Source organism: Medicago sativa, chromosome 6, assembly GCF_051527215.1.
Source record: "Medicago sativa cultivar Bolivia chromosome 6, Bolivia_mono, whole genome shotgun sequence".
Lineage (NCBI taxonomy): Eukaryota > Viridiplantae > Streptophyta > Magnoliopsida > Fabales > Fabaceae > Medicago > Medicago sativa.
The window spans coordinates 93191265-93207566 of record NC_140754.1 but is presented as its reverse complement, the minus strand read 5'-3'; the positions used below and the strand labels follow the sequence as shown (position 1 = coordinate 93207566).

The window sequence follows — 16302 nt, the reverse complement described above, 5'->3', positions numbered from 1 at the left end:
GTTTGTTTATGTTTTTTTTGTTTGTTTATGTTTTTTGTTTGTTTGTTTGTGTTTGTTAGGTTAAAGGGGTAATTTTTTTGTCTTTTATACCTTTGTACCTATTTATGTCTAAAAAGAGGGGTTGGTGTAGTGTATTGAATACAACAAAATTGCATGTGCTATTTGTTGTGGCTTTTTATAATGAAAATCGAATTTCATTTCGCTAGGGTTGCCGAGAACCACTCATTGAAGATAAGGTTCCACCACAAAGGGTATTTTATATCCGATCCCGTTGTTGCCTATAAGAAAGGTGAGATATACGAGTTTGGGGGTGAATGGCCCGTAGATTATATCAATTTAAAGGATTTGGATCAGCTTGTTAGAGAGATAGGTGTGAAGGGTTCATATCGGTTGTGGTATGTCGTCCCGGTGCAGATTTAAAGGATGGTCTTAGTGGTACTAAAGACAGATAAAGATATTGTTAACTTCATCAATGAGTATCAAGGTGAGTCAATAGCTGATTTCTATGTGGAAGGAGAAGCAGGAGCAGGTCTAGATGACAGATATGATTCTGATGTTCAAGTGGTAGAAGAAGACTATGAAGATGAAGTCGAATATGAAACAGATCCCGAATATGTTGCTGAAGGAGAAGATGGATATGCTTCATTTGCCGAAGTTGAAGAAGAATCCGAAAGTGCAGATGGATCTCTCGGATGATAGTGAGTATGATGAAGGTTGGGAATGGACCAATGTCTTGCCCGAACAAACTATAAATCCAACCGCTCGCCGTGCCTTCGAAGTTTGTGCGGATAACGAGATTGATTGCAGTTGAGTCATCAAGGAACAATGCCGAAACAACTATTGATGACTTTGAAGATGAAGATGGAGATTCATCGGATCTTGATAGCCTAAACTCATCTCGACAGTGAAAGAGGTAAGAATAGATCTAGGAAGTTTAAGTATTCCGAAGGTGATGTTGTGAAGTACCAATTAGGTCGACTTTTGCTAATGCCGAGTTAATTAGGAAGTCTCGTTAAAGAACATGCTTTGCAAGTTAGGAAAAACATATACCCGAAAAAAAATGAGAAGAAAAGGATTATTGTGAAGTGTACTCCTACTTGTCCATTTCATATGAGATTTAGTAGGTCGACATAAAGTCATATTTTGTGCTTTCTAGTTTCAACTCGCTCACAAGTGTTCTAGGAATTCTAAGATTAGGTTGTTCAAATCAAAGTTGTTGGCCGAGAAGTTTGTTCCAATTCGAAACACACACCAAATGCAACCCTTAAGAGTCTTGCTACAATTTGTAAAAACCGATGGGGGGTTATCTTGACAAGGTGGAAGATATATAGGGCAAGGGTTAAGGCTTTAGAGATGATACAAGGTGCAATTGAAGAGCAAGATGCTCATTTGAGGAGTTATGCTGAAGAGTTGCTAAGAAGTAACCTTGTGTAGCACAATTTCAATTAAGTGCAAACCCGGAGCTAAGGGTCCCGTCTTTGAAAGAATGTATGTGTGTTTCAATGCTTGCAAGAAGGCCTTTGTGACAAGTTGTAGGCCTCCGATAGGCCTTGATGGATGTTTCCTAAAGGGAAGATATGGGGGTCGGTTGCTTAACAGTTGGGAAGGATGGTAATAACCGAGATGATGCCAATTGCCTTTGCTATAGTTGAAGCCGAAACAAAAGACTCTCGGGACCGGTTCCTTGATCTCGCTACTTTCCGACTTGAATGGAATTCCGCATAAGAGATGGTCTTTCATTTCGATCGGCAAAAGGTATGTGTTTTTTGTTGCATTATCATTCCGCTTTATGCTTATGTTATATGTTGTTTCTCGTTAGTTAGAGATTGATTGTTGTTTATTAATGCCGAAGGGTTGGTGAATACAATTGCCGGGTTTTCTTCGAACATGTGGAGCACGGGGTTTGTGTTAAGCACTTGTATGGGAATTTTAAGAAAAGACATTGGTGAGCGGTTAAAGGAAGCATTATGGAAATGTGCTAGGTCAACCACAATGACCGAGTTCAAGAGAGCTATGGAAAATTTGAAGAAGCTTAGTGAACCTCGCTTGGGCGTAAATGAATCAAGATGCTCAGGTATGTGGTCAAGGGCGGGGTATAGTGAATATACATGTTGTGACTTACAAGTTAACAACATGTGTGAAGCTTTTAATAGTTCTATCTTAGAGTACGAGAGAGAGATGCCTATCATTTCTTTAGTTGAGGGCCTGAAATTCTACCTAAGTAATAGGATAGTCGACTTAGAGACTATATGCTTAGGTATCCCGGTGATATTTGTCCAATGATAGTGAAGAGACTGGATGTGTTGAAAAAAGAGGCTGATGGATGGTCCCCACATTGGTGTGGAGATAGAGATTATTCAAATTTCACTGTGTCCAATGGTATTGATAGTTATGTAGTTGACCTTAGTAAGAAGACTTGTGCTTGTAGAAGATGGGAACTTACCGGGATACCATGCCCTCATGTCATTGCTTGTATGTGCTTTAACAATCAAAATCCCGATGACTATGTTGCACATTGGTATAGGTAAGTATATTGTTATGTTATATGTTAGCAATTGATATTTTAATATGTTATGTTGTTTATCCGATATGTCTCATTGTTGGAACAAAAAATCAACTTTCTTAGATACCTATGAGAATCTCATCCTTCCTTCAAATGGTCCAAAATTATGGCCAATAGTAGACACCGAGCTTATTTTACCCCCTTATGTGAGAAGGTCCGCGGCACCAAAAAAACTAAGAAGGAAGAACAATGATGAGGTGCCATCGGCTTCAGGTACTAGATTGGCAAAGAGGAACCAGGATACCGTTAGGTGTAAAAGATGTAAAGAGCTTGGGCATAATCAGCAGAACTTGCAAAGGGGAAAACCGTCGCCGGGAGGATGATACCAACAGGTGGAAATAAGGTAAAAGAAGCCGCAAGCAACTCGAGGCCTTTCGTCCGTATATTTGTTGTCCGATATGGCTATATATGTATAAATATATATTTGTTTGTATGTTTATAGGACAATCCCCAAGTTGAGCACTGATGCACATGCCGTAGATAACAATACTCGAGAGGCCCAAAAAGAAGACAACTCGCAAAGAAAAAAGCCAAGGCCGCTTCAACCTCACAAGCCGCTAATGGACGGACATCTCACTCGCATCAACAACAACCGCACAAACAACCGCACCTCGCTCGCTACAATTCACACTTATGCACCCGCATTTTCCGCACCCGCACCTTTTGTACCTTCGCAAGCATATCGGCAGAGGCCGCAAGCAACTCAGCCTCGTAAAGCCTCACCATTCAAAATAGCAAAACACATTGTGGGAGATGCTACACTTCTTGTGCCTAGGAAGGTTAGGACGGTTGGTGTGAAGAGGAAGCTTGATGATGTGGAACCAATTGGGACTCGGCGGTCGATTAACAAAGTGTGAAGAGGAAGTTTGCTTATTATGGTTTTATTTTGGATTGTAACCTTTAACAATACAATTTGGTTACTTAGTTTGGTTTGGTTTTAAGTTTGTATCATTAAGTACACTATGGTTACTTCTTAACTCGTTATGGTGACTACCGCTATTAAGTACACTATCGCTACATCTTTTGCTTGTATGCCTAAGTACACTATGGTTACTTCTTAGCCCGTTAAGGTGACTTCTTATGTTATGATTAAGCCCACTTTGGTCACTTATATCATGGTGCTATATTATTATGCTTGCTTTATATGCTAAGATATTCTTCTCGGTATAGATAGCTGAAAAACAAATTTCAAACAACAAATATTAACCAACATTAATCAATCCATTCATTTTCCAACACAGATGATTACATATTGTAGATCATTACACATTAAACTAAAGTGTAACTTTGTTCATAACACGATTACAACATCAAACCAACATAAACACATTACAACAAACTTTCATCACTACATCAAACCAACTTAAACACGTTACAACAAACAGAGATCAACAACATAACTCCTAAAACAACTATGGCAAACTTTCTTCGAAATTGCAAGCTTTCTTTCTTTTCCTGCAATTCATCATTCTTCTTCAATTTTTCCCGCAATTCATCACACTTCTTCAATTTTTCCCGCAATTCATCATTCTTCTTCAACAAAGCTCGAATAATCTTCGTCTTTCGTGCACTTCGTGGTCACACCATCTCGAAAAGTTGCATTCTCTTCTCTGAAAATACCTCCCACAACTATAGAATCTCCTACCCGGGTTATCATAAGTCCAACCAAATACTAATGGAGCTTCGTAACCACAAATACATACCAAGCTTGTTCGCGTTTCAATGGAGTTGTGGTACCGTACGAAGAAGAATATTCATATTCACCACCCATTTTCGTTTTTCCCGGACACGATTAAGGGCGAAGGAAAGGATGGTGAAGAAAACGACTATGATCGATGAAGGAGATGAAGGATGGATCGATGAAACGAGTATGAAGGAGATGAAGGAGATGGAACGGCGATTTGGAGAAGAAGGATGGATCGGAGAAGAACGATGGATTTTGGGGTTTAATAACCCTAAAATCTTACCATTATCCCTCTCCTCTCTCCTCACGTGCCACCTTTTTTCTCAATTCATTTTTTTTTATTTTAAATTTTCAAAAATCCACGTGGCCACTCACTTATCTAATCCGTCCGCCACATGGGCATTGACAATCACTAAAATTGACGGGGGCCACCGAGTTGCAAAAGGGGGTGAAGTTGGGGGCAATGGAAAGTCATTTTTTTTAATAGGGGGCCAAAATCGCTACTTTTCAAAACTTAGGGGGCCAAAAGTGCATTTTAGCCTATATAATATGCAGCAGTTCCATGTAGCTGACCCAATGAAACGGCAAATTGAAGTATGTAGCTGTATGATTTCCCACTAGCCATTGCATATCAGTCATACGACAGTGAGATTAAAAATGAAAAGTCAAAGAAGATAATAAAACATAAATTGGCTATTATTGCATACACCAAATACAAAGAACAACTAAGAAATTAACAATGTGAACATCACAACAAATTATAAATCATAATAAAAGTAAATTCTCTAGACGAATTTATTTCTGTACAATGCACAGGTTCACAATACTAGTAAGAAACACATACAATGAGATTAAAAATGAAATATAAAACATAAATTCGCTAGTTGCAGCATCATGTCCTTATGATATTTTTGTTCTGCGGTTGCAAAAGCATGCCCGGATCCGAATTAACTAACTAATTATAGAGTTTAAATTACACCGTCAAAAGATTAAAACTAGTCTGAAACACAGAAATAAATAATTCAGTAGCAAAAGCTATAAAGAAGAAACTGAATTGTCTATAACAGAAATAATCTCATTGTATATTATAAACATTATCATAGTATTATAAACATTATCATAGTATTTGGTCCTGTCGATGTGGGGCTTTTTTTAGTGCCCCTTTTCTTTCTTCTTTAAGCTTTAGAATAAGAAAAGAATAATTTAGTAGCAGCTCATAATCATTTTGTAAGCAAGCATATATATCCAATGCCTCTTAGAAGTTGAACTTGTAGTTTATGTCAATTGTAGAATTCAATTGCTAGGTAATCTTAACTTCTAATGTTAGTTATTTTTCATATTTTCAAATAGAATGATCTATGTCTATATGGGCATTTCGATTCTCAACAGAAGTTTATTAGCAATCTTTATATCCATTAATATCATTTCAAAAATGACGATAAACTAGTTTAAGCAAACAACATCAAATTCAAATCCAATTTAGAATGAAAGATTCTTATATGTACCAGTTTTATGCATACACCGGTCCAAAGTGGCTTCTCTTAATTTATCATCATCAAAATAATTACTCTAATTTTTTATTAAATAGCATTCAGCACCATCATCCATTCCAAACCCACGAAAAGATCATTAAATATGATATTTAATAACAAAAAAATGGAGACAAATAAGTTTGTACAGAATGAAATAAACTTAAGAACACATGAAATAGAGAACAAAGCTAGTTGCTCTCGATTAAGTATTCTTTGCAATAAGATCTTGTAAAACAACAACATAATAGTTAAATCATAGAAAATTAGCAACTTGATGAGGCATTTGGATGGTTTCATTTTCCCCTCATTTGCTTTCCAACCTATATAAGTATCCATATAAAAATTAGACCTTGTTAATAACATAAACATAACTACATTTTTGTGTATATTTAAATATGTTTTTAGTTCTCGAAATATATATTTTTTGTTTTTAGTCCACGTAAAAAAATTGTATTTATTCTTTTCAAATATTACAAAATTTCATTTTGGTTTGGTGTTTTATTTTGGCGCTCTCCAAATTTGTTTATATTAAAATCGGTCTCAATATATTGTTTTAGTCCTTATTTTGAGAGGATATAAAATTAAATATTCTACATTATTATAGGGACAGTTTTAATACGACTAAATTTTCAAGAAGTAAAACAGGTTGTACTTGGGTGTCATTGGTTTTTATTGGCTTTGTTCATATCTCTCTCATCTAAATAATTTATTTTAGTAATTCATCCATCATTCTCTCATCTAAAACGAACTAAAGACACCAATGACACAAAAGGCTCATGACACCCAGTGTATTTCTCAAGACTATAGGGTATCCATGCTCATATGCGCACATATCTTGGACTTGGTTATCATTCAAGAATAACTCAAAGAGTGGGAAATTTGAATTTGTAAATTATTAAATAATAGTGATAACAATGTTTTGCTTTAGATACCTTGAAAATTTATTTCTCATGACTTGGAGTAATGTATTGTAGGTGCTGCCATAGCCGCGTTCAACCCTTCTAGAAAAACTGTAAAAGTAATACTTTGTTCATTATGACTGAACTCATTTGCTTTACAAACTTAATTCAGCACTAATTATAAAGTTAAGCAAATAATCAAACCTTGCCCATGACGCATAGCTGCAATCATCAAAATAGATGTACGTTTGAATCTATATTATCAATACAATATAATACAACATAGTTCTTTTGGGAGAAATGTGTGTACGTTTCTATGCAATGTGTTCACTGATTGGTTTCAATCCAAATCCATAAGAATGAGATTACTAAATGTATTCAATCCAAATCCATAAGAATGACTTATAATTATACGAAGTACAACGAAATCAAAGAAGATAAAACATAAATCCGCGGTTTTCGTCACCAGCTGATCTCACATAGCTGATCACATTAGGAAAAGAACCGGAGAAACCCGTTCGATATCAACTCGACGCAGGTGGAAGCGTAGGCTAGCAAGCGCTAAACCTAGATTGGGGAGAGACAAGTTTGCAAGCGACAAACTTGTGAAAATAGCGTTTCGGAATCCACCAAAAACTCGAGAAAACTCTCTTAAATAGGGAAATAACAAAACCCTAATGAACCGAAAATAACAAACCGAAAACAAAACAAACAAATAACAAAATTAGGCTTAAATATAGAATTACTAAGAAAACTCTCCTACGTGATTATTACATAGCTTTAATACCTGAAATAATATATTTAAATGATAAAAGAAACAATAAGAAAAATGTAAGATGAGTACATTATTAATAATTTCTTGAAGCCACTCAACATGTATATTATTGCCACTTCAATGCAAGAGTAGAGAGTGCTTTCCTAGAAGAACCATGCTCACTTAGTACAGTTTCAGCACCAACACTCAATTCTTTGATATTCTTCCGAATTTCAAAGCTTTCATCTTCTTCCATGATTCTCTTTATAGCTTTGGCGACTTCCTCTCGTTTTATTAATCCAGTTTCATCATCAACCTTTGGCCTTACTGCCACTTTGAGCAGATCAGTGAGTAAGTTAACCACACTCTCTAAAGTCATGCAAAATGTAGCGACCAAAAACATATTTAACCCTAAGATAATTGGGATCCACTAACATTGACCATCCTTTTTTTTCTTCATTGTCAAACGGTGTTTAAATTGTGATCCAAGGTTATGGGTTGTTATGGGTTGGTTTGATATTACTATGGGTTGATAGAGTTCGATGAATTGATTATTCGAGTCAGCTATATCATTGTCCTCTATCAGTCAGGTTATGATACTCCCACCTCTAAGAAGCTGGCCAAATCAACCTCCAACCCTTTCTAAGCTTCTTATGTAATAGTAATATCAAACCATTTTTTTTTCATTGTCAAACGGTGTTTAAATTGTGATCCAAGGTTATGGGTTGTTATGGGTTCAGGGTTCAAACGGTGTTTATGTATCCAAGGTTATGGGTTGTTATGGGTTCAGGGTTCAAACGGTGTTTATGTTTAAATGTTTATGTTTAAATTGTGATCCAAGGTTATGGGTTCAGGGTTCAAACGGTGTTTATTTATGTATCCAAGGTTATGGGTTGTTATGGGTTCAGGGTTCAAACGGTGTTTATGTTTAAATGTTTATGTTTAAATTGTGATCCAAGGTTATGGGTTGTTATGGGTTCAGGGTTCAAACGGTGTTTAAATTGTGATCCAAGGTTATGGGTTGGTTTGATATTACTATTACATAAGAAGCTTAGAAAGGGTTGGAGGTTAATTTGGCCAGCTTCGAGTCCTCTATCAGTCAGGTTATGATACTCCCACATTCGAATAATCAATTCATAAAGGGTTGGAGGTTGATTTGGCCAGCTTCGAGTCCTCTATCAGTCAGGTTATGATATTCCCACATTCGAATAATCAATTCATCGAACTCATAATTCATCGAACTCTATAATCTAACATCTAACATATTCAATTAAGGTCCATTGATCATTATAAACACTATCATAGCTAACATATTCAATTAAGGTCCATTGATCATTATAAACACTATCATAGTATTTGTTTCGTCGATGTGGGGCTTTTTTTATCATAACCTCGACCGATAGAGGACATTGATAGCCGACTCGAAAAATCTTCGACCTCTTAGAGGTGGGAGTATCATAACCCGACCGATAGAGGACAATGATAGCCGACTCGAATAATCAATTCATCGAACTCTATAATCTAACATATTCAATTAAGGTCCATTGATAGAGGTGGGAGTATCATAACTCGATCGATAGAGGACAATGATAGCCGACTCGAATAATCAATTCATCGAACTCTATAATCTAACATATTCAATTAAGGTCAATTAAATTCAATTAAGGTCCATTGGTCAATTAAATTCAATTAAGGTCCATTGATATTCAATTAAGGTCCATTGATCATTATAAACACTATCATAGCTAACCTCTATAATCTAACATATTCAATTAAGGTTCATTGATCATTATAAACACTATCATAGCTAACATATTCAATTAAGGTCCATTGATCATAACTAACCTCTATAATCTAACATATTCAATTAAGGTCCATTGATCATTATAAACACTATCATAGATAACATATTCAATTAAGGTCCATTGATCATTATAAACACTATCATAGCTAACATATTCAATTAAGGTCCATTGATCATTATAAACACTATCATAGTATTTGTTTCGTCGATGTGGGGCTTTTTTTATCATAACTCGACCGATAGAGGACATTGATAGCCGACTCGAATAATCAATTCATCGAACTCTATAATCTAACATATTCAATTAAGGTCCATTGATAGAGGTGGGAGTATCATAACTCGATCGATAGAGGACAATGATAGCCGACTCGAATAATCAATTCATCGAACTCTATAATCTAACATATTCAATTAAGGTCAATTAAATTCAATTAAGGTCCATTGATATTCAATTCAATTAAGGTCAATTAAATTCAATTAAGGTCCATTGGTCAATTAAATTCAATTAAGGTCCATTGATATTCAATTAAGGTCCATTGATCATTACAAACACTATCATAGCTAACCTCTATAATCTAACATATTCAATTAAGGTTCATTGATCATTATAAACACTATCATAGCTAACATATTCAATTAAGGTCCATTGATCATAACTAACCTCTATAATCTAACATATTCACACTACTAGAAAAATCCAAATTAGAGACGGGCGAAATCAGTCTCTAAAATGCAAAAATCCGTCTCTAAACAAGTTGGAGACGGAATTGGAGACGGAATTGGATCCGTGGTTAATTTCCTCGTCTCTAAGCTAATTGGAGACGGATTTACAGATTCCGTCTCTAGCAGACACGGAAAAATTCCGTCTCTACCAGACACGGAAAAATTCCGTCTCTACCAGACACGGAAAAATTCCGTCTCTGAATCATATATTCCGTGACTACAAATAAACCAAATTCTGTCTCTACATAAAATAAATTCCGTCTCTACAGAGACAAAATTTATATTCCGTCTCTAACTTCAATGTTTTTTTAAAAAAAAATTTAACCAAAAGTGCTCTTAAAAATACATATAGTTTGCAAATTTTGATCAGCATAATAATGTCTCATTCAAGAGAAGAGTACTCCTAAAAATACATAAATATAGTTTGCAAATAACTGAACAAATCAAAGTAAAACTATCCATTACCTAAAAATAATAATATGATAATGAATCTAAAATTTTCCAAATCTCTAAATTGTTGTTACTATCCCCTCCTTCATTTACATTATCATTCTCTCATGCTCTTGACATGTTCTTGAGCTAATTGACAAAGCTTCGGAATAATGTCTAAGCTAAATAGGTAACTTCCATCAGCCTGCAAAATTTAAAATATGTGGGTCTCAAGCATAGTTTTTGTTGTTTTCAATAATTATGTCAAGGAAACAAAGCAATGTCAATCAAGCTTGTCAACAAATTTTCTTTAATAGTCCTTTATGTATAGAACAATAAACAATTAGAGTTACAAAATGACTCAACTGAGAGAAAACTTACATGTGTAGCATGGATTTGGAGGCGGAAAATCACCTTACGTTCTGTTTTCTCAATCTTCCCCCAAGTAACCCAGACATTGTTCTAGTAAGTTAATCACATTTAAGATGCATTATTGCCAAAACTTGAAGTCATATTCAAAAACAATATATGTAGTGACATGAATGCAAAGGAAGTAAAAAATTCACAATCACTCATATCCTTTTGTTTAGACATAAACTAATGTTATTCTACTAACATGATTTCATGCTCAAATAACCAAACCTTAAACAAGTAGTTGATATTATCCTTGCAAACCAACTAAAGTCAGTCAGCCTTCAAAACACAATATCCTACATAACAAAGACAGCCTTCAAATCATGTTCTAAATCAAACACTAAACAATAAACTTATTGAAAAAATAAATAACATGGATTAAAATTTAGAACTAATATCTCACCTTTTTAGAGACAATTGTACTAGATATGGAATGCTATTAAATCAATCAAAGATAGAAAACTTCAATTTGGTAAAGATGCTGCATAAAACAAAGAAAAGGTGTTAATTGTTATTATCTAAGGTTTCTAAAAAGTTTAAATTTAGTATATTGAATAACTGCCCATGAGGAATCAATCGTAAGTCTCAACTTCACAAAATACATAAATCTTCAAGTTGGGATTATAATCGAAAACACGCTAACAAACTACAAAGCTATCAAGAAAACATACAAAACAAAATTTCTTATGAATGAGCAGCAAAAGAACAAACTAATCACTTGCCTTGGTCTTGTCTAAACACTTGTAAGCGAAATTTTAAACACTTACCCTGCTGCTGCAACCAAACACAGACAGAGAGCGAGTTGGTTGGTAATTTAAAGTAACTAGGTCAGTTTCAAATCACTTGTAAGTTGTAATGCATATAAAATAACTAGTGAAGTTTCAACTAACTTCAAATAATCCCCATCTTGACTTACTCACATAATCCATGTATTTCCCATGTAAACTAAATGTTCCATCAGCAACTCTAAGGATCATTACTTGCTAAGATACCTGTTGTGTAGCAGAGACAACCTTTCTCTCATCCGCTATTTCTTGTATATTCATCATTCCGTCATTAACTACATATATTTTGTGTAGCAAAAACTCAGCACCTCAAAAACTCACAAAAACAAAGAGTCACAAGTGTATATATGTTCTTCTATAAACCAAGTAGACACAAACACACATCCTATACATATATTTTGTGTAGCAAAAACTCAGCACCTCAAAAACTCACACAAAAACAAAGAGTCACAAGTGTATATATGTTCTTCTATAAACCAACATACTAATCAGCAAACAGACCTTGACACAGTCTCAATCAGCCAATGAAGTTACTAATCAGCACCCATAAAAAATAAAACCAATTCATTGAGTTATAAAAAACAGAGTTATATAAGGTCAGAGTGCTGTCGACAATAATTTTGTTATGGGTCTCACTCTTTCTTGAACTCCGCCTCAGCAGGAGCTTCATAGATTGTACATTCATATAAAAGATGTGTTCTTTACATGAGCATTAAAATGGCCATAACATAATAATATTTATTGATATTCATGTCATCAAGAGAGAGAAGAGCATTAAAATGGCCATAACCATAGACTTGGTCTTCTCGATTGTATTATCACTCCAACCTACATGGAATCAAATTTCCCATGTAACAAATCAACCACAATGACGAGAGAAGAGGGTTTGTGTAATTTAATAATAAACAATGACCTTAAACGCAAGTCCTGCAATAATAAGCACAGTGAGCCGAAAGCCACAAAAACTGCCCTCTCCGGATGATACACCAGAAAAACAAACAGAGCACTGCCAGGCACCAGAACATAATCGCCCCACCAGAAAAGGAAAAAAAAACAGCAGCAAACCTAATATGTAGCCAAACAAACAGGCGACGCACACACACACACTGTCATAGCAGGTCCAATAGCTTTGAATAGAGACATAGTTGTCATAGCAATGCCATTAGAAAAGAGCAACTCCTAATAATCTCACAAGTAATTATACAAGTATCTATTCTATAGTGGCAATACAAATATCAACAACTCTAAATTCCGGGATACGTAAGTTACGATAAACACACACAACATGGCTCTAAATTCTGTTGGTAATATGAATTTTCGTAGTGGTGTAATTATAAAGAAAATTATAGTTTCAGAACTTAACTTTTTTGAAGAAAGAAATATATACCTAGTTGCATACACCAGTTGTTTGTCTCTAACAGGGAATCATTTACGTGCTTTCTTGTTTAACTTTCCGCTATGTGTTCGTTGTACTAAGCTTGTCATGTAACTACATGAATGATGGTGAATATCCTGCTCAATACCCCTGCTGAACATGAACATAATGTATGACATTTGGACTAAGCATACAAGTATCAAGATTGCAAAAATGCACCTCATTGAGAGTCATCCATCAAATTCAAAGCTTTAGTAGTTTACAACTTTATCGTGTCAACATTTTATTAAGTTATTGAGTAATTAGAGTTGATAAATCCCAATAGACTATAGTCTATAATCATGGTAGTCTAAAGCTTATCTAGAAGAAGAGAAATCCAATTAGAAACTTTCCAATAAAGGCTCATACAAAAACGCAAATAAAAATAAGGATAAACTTATCTGGAAACCAAAATATATACACAATAAATAGTCTAAAATTTGTTGAGTACATGTTAAAAATAATTATAAACTATTTTACTTAATGAAATGTACTATCACACATTGAATATCATGACAAAGCAACTAATTGAAACTAACCTCACTATAGTTGCTGGAATATCAACCACCAACCTAAAGTTCATTGAGAAAAGAGTGTTAGGATTAGTTAACAATTTAAAAAAAAAAAAAAAGTAAATAAGAAACTTGGTGTGACATCATTAATATCACCAACCTGATCTTCCCTGGAAAACTTTCCACTACGACTTGAATTATATATTTTCCACAACCCAAATAAGAATTTTAGCAATATAATTAATCCAATTCTCTTTTGCCAAAATTGACAACTTCAATTTGAGATTTGGCTAGTAACACAATTTTCCCCCAAATCAAAAGAAAAGAAAAACCCTAAAATCCCCGTGAACCACAAGAATAAAATTCATCAATAGAATTTCCACAACAAACAAGAATAAAATAGAGGACAGTAAAACAACAAATACACACTCAAAAATTGATGGTCGTGAAAGTGGAACTCACATGAAGAAAAATCATTAGGTGCAGAGGAGACCCTTGAAGCTTCGTACCCTATGCAAAACAAGGATGAATGAAGGTGAAGGAGAACGAGGGTAGAACAGAAACATGCTTTTGACTAAGCATAAACCGCAAATGGTCGCCAACATAGGGAGATCAGTCGAAGACAGAGAAAACGAGGGTGATGGAGGGCGTGAATGAGGATTTCCGGAGAACGAGGGTTTTTGTGAGTGAACAAGAAATACAATTGAGAGGATTTTCAGTGAGTGAGGAAAAAATGAAAGTGAATGGGAGCAAATTTTGATTGAGAGGGAAGCTGAAAATTGTTTAGGGTTCTGACAAAATATGAACGGATGGGGGGGGGAAGTTTTGGGGTTGGATCTAGTGAATTTTTTTTTTTTTTTGGAGCCAATACAAAGATAAATGAGGTAAAATTTTGTTTTAGTAATTTTTTATTGATTCCGTCTCTGAACTCCGTGTCTACATATAGTTTGTTTTTAAATTTTTTTATTTTAGAATTGTTAGAGACGGATTTAGACACCGAAAACACTTGTGCCGGATATTTCTGTCTCTAATTCCGTCTCTAATGTTGGAATTTTAAATTCCGTCTCAGCTTATTATTTTCCGTCTCTGATTCCGTCTCAACTAGAGACAAATTCAATTCCGTCTCTAAATTCCGTCGTTATATGAAACTTTTCTAGTAGTGTCAATTAAGGTCCATTGATCATTATAAACACTATCATAGATAACATATTCAATTAAGGTCCATTGATCATTATAAACACTATCATAGCTAACATATTCAATTAAGGTCCATTGATCATAACTAACCTCTATAATCTAACATATTCAATTAAGGTCCATTGATCATTATAAACACTATCATAGCTAACATATTCAATTAAGGTCCATTGATCATTATAAACACTATCATAGTATTTGTTTCCCCACATCTAACATATTCAATTAAGGTCCATTGATCATTATAAACACTATCATAGCTAACATATTCAATTAAGGTCCATTGATCGTAACTAACCTCTATAATCTAACATATTCAATTAAGGTCCATTGATCATTATAAACACTATTATAGCTAACATATTCAATTAAGGTCCATTGATCATTATAAACACTATCATAGTATTTGTTTCCCCACATCTAACATATTCAATTAAGGTCCATTGATCATTATAAACACTATCATAGCTAACATATTCAACTAACATATTCAATTAAGGTCCATTGATCATTATAAACACTATCATAGTATTTGTTTCCCCACATCTAACATATTCAATTAAGGTCCATTGATCATTATAAACACTATCATAGCTAACATATTCAATTAAGGTCCATTGATCATAACTAACCTCTATAATCTAACATATTCAATTAAGGTCCATTGATCATTATAAACACTATCATAATTATAAACACTATCATAGCTAACATATTCAATTAAGGTCCATTGATCGTTATAAACACTATCATAGCTAACATATTCAATTAAGGTCCATTGATCATTATAAACACTATCATATATGTTAGCTATGATCAATGGACCTTAATTGATCATTATAAACACTATCATAGTATTTGTTTCGTCGATGTGGGGCTTTTTTAGTGCACCTTTTCTTTCTTCTTTAAGCTTTAGAAGAAGAAAAGAATAATTCAAGAAAGAACTCATAATCATATTGTAAGCATGCATATATCCACCGCCTCTTAGAAGTTGAACTCATAGTATATGTCAATTGTAGAATTCAGTTGTTAGGTATCTCCGTAAGCTTAAATTTCGGTTGATAGGGATATTGTATATTATATACGTAGGCCGGGGTTGGAACCCCGACACCCCTCTTCTCTACATTAAAATGTGTGAAATTTTTAGCAATAGGCTACTTGACAAAATTCAATTGCTAGGTAATCTGAACTTCTCATGTTAGTTATTTTTTTATCTGAGTCTATATGAGCATTTCCATTTTCAACATAAGTTTATTAGTATTCTTTATATCCCTAATATTATTTCAAAAATGATTGTAAGCCAGTTTAATCAAACAACACCAAATTCAAAACCAATTTAGAATGAAAAATTCTTATCATGAACGGAACCAAAATCAAATTTGAGACAATCAAAACCAGTTCTATGCATACACCACTTTAATACCGGTCCAAAATGGTTTCTCTTCATTGATCATCATCAAAATAATTACTCTAATTTTTTATTAAATAGAATTCAGCACCATCATCCATTTAATCCCACGAAACATTATTAAATATGATAATTTACACACAAAAAATGAAGACAAATAAGTTGTACAGAACGAAATAAACTA

At 34.2% G+C, this 16302-nt stretch overlaps 1 long non-coding RNA gene across 4 annotated transcripts; it reads right to left on the bottom strand.

The window, feature by feature from the left end:
- Window positions 1-10298: 10298 nt before the first annotated feature.
- On the bottom strand, window positions 10299-14355 carry LOC146918311 (uncharacterized). 4 transcript variants are annotated; one of them, XR_015016148.1, is made up of 9 exons: window positions 13976-14355; window positions 13541-13573; window positions 12975-13115; window positions 11795-11862; window positions 11525-11576; window positions 11206-11283; window positions 11031-11098; window positions 10770-10850; window positions 10299-10593 (listed from the first exon to the last, which is right to left on the bottom strand). It is a non-coding gene; the product is annotated as an uncharacterized LOC146918311 (long non-coding RNA). The 4 variants fall into 4 exon arrangements; XR_015016149.1 differs by lacking the exons at window positions 11525-11576; window positions 11795-11862 and having other exon boundaries at window positions 12975-13112; XR_015016150.1 differs by lacking the exons at window positions 11525-11576; window positions 13541-13573; window positions 13976-14355 and having other exon boundaries at window positions 12975-13114.
- Window positions 14356-16302: the final 1947 nt, after the last annotated feature.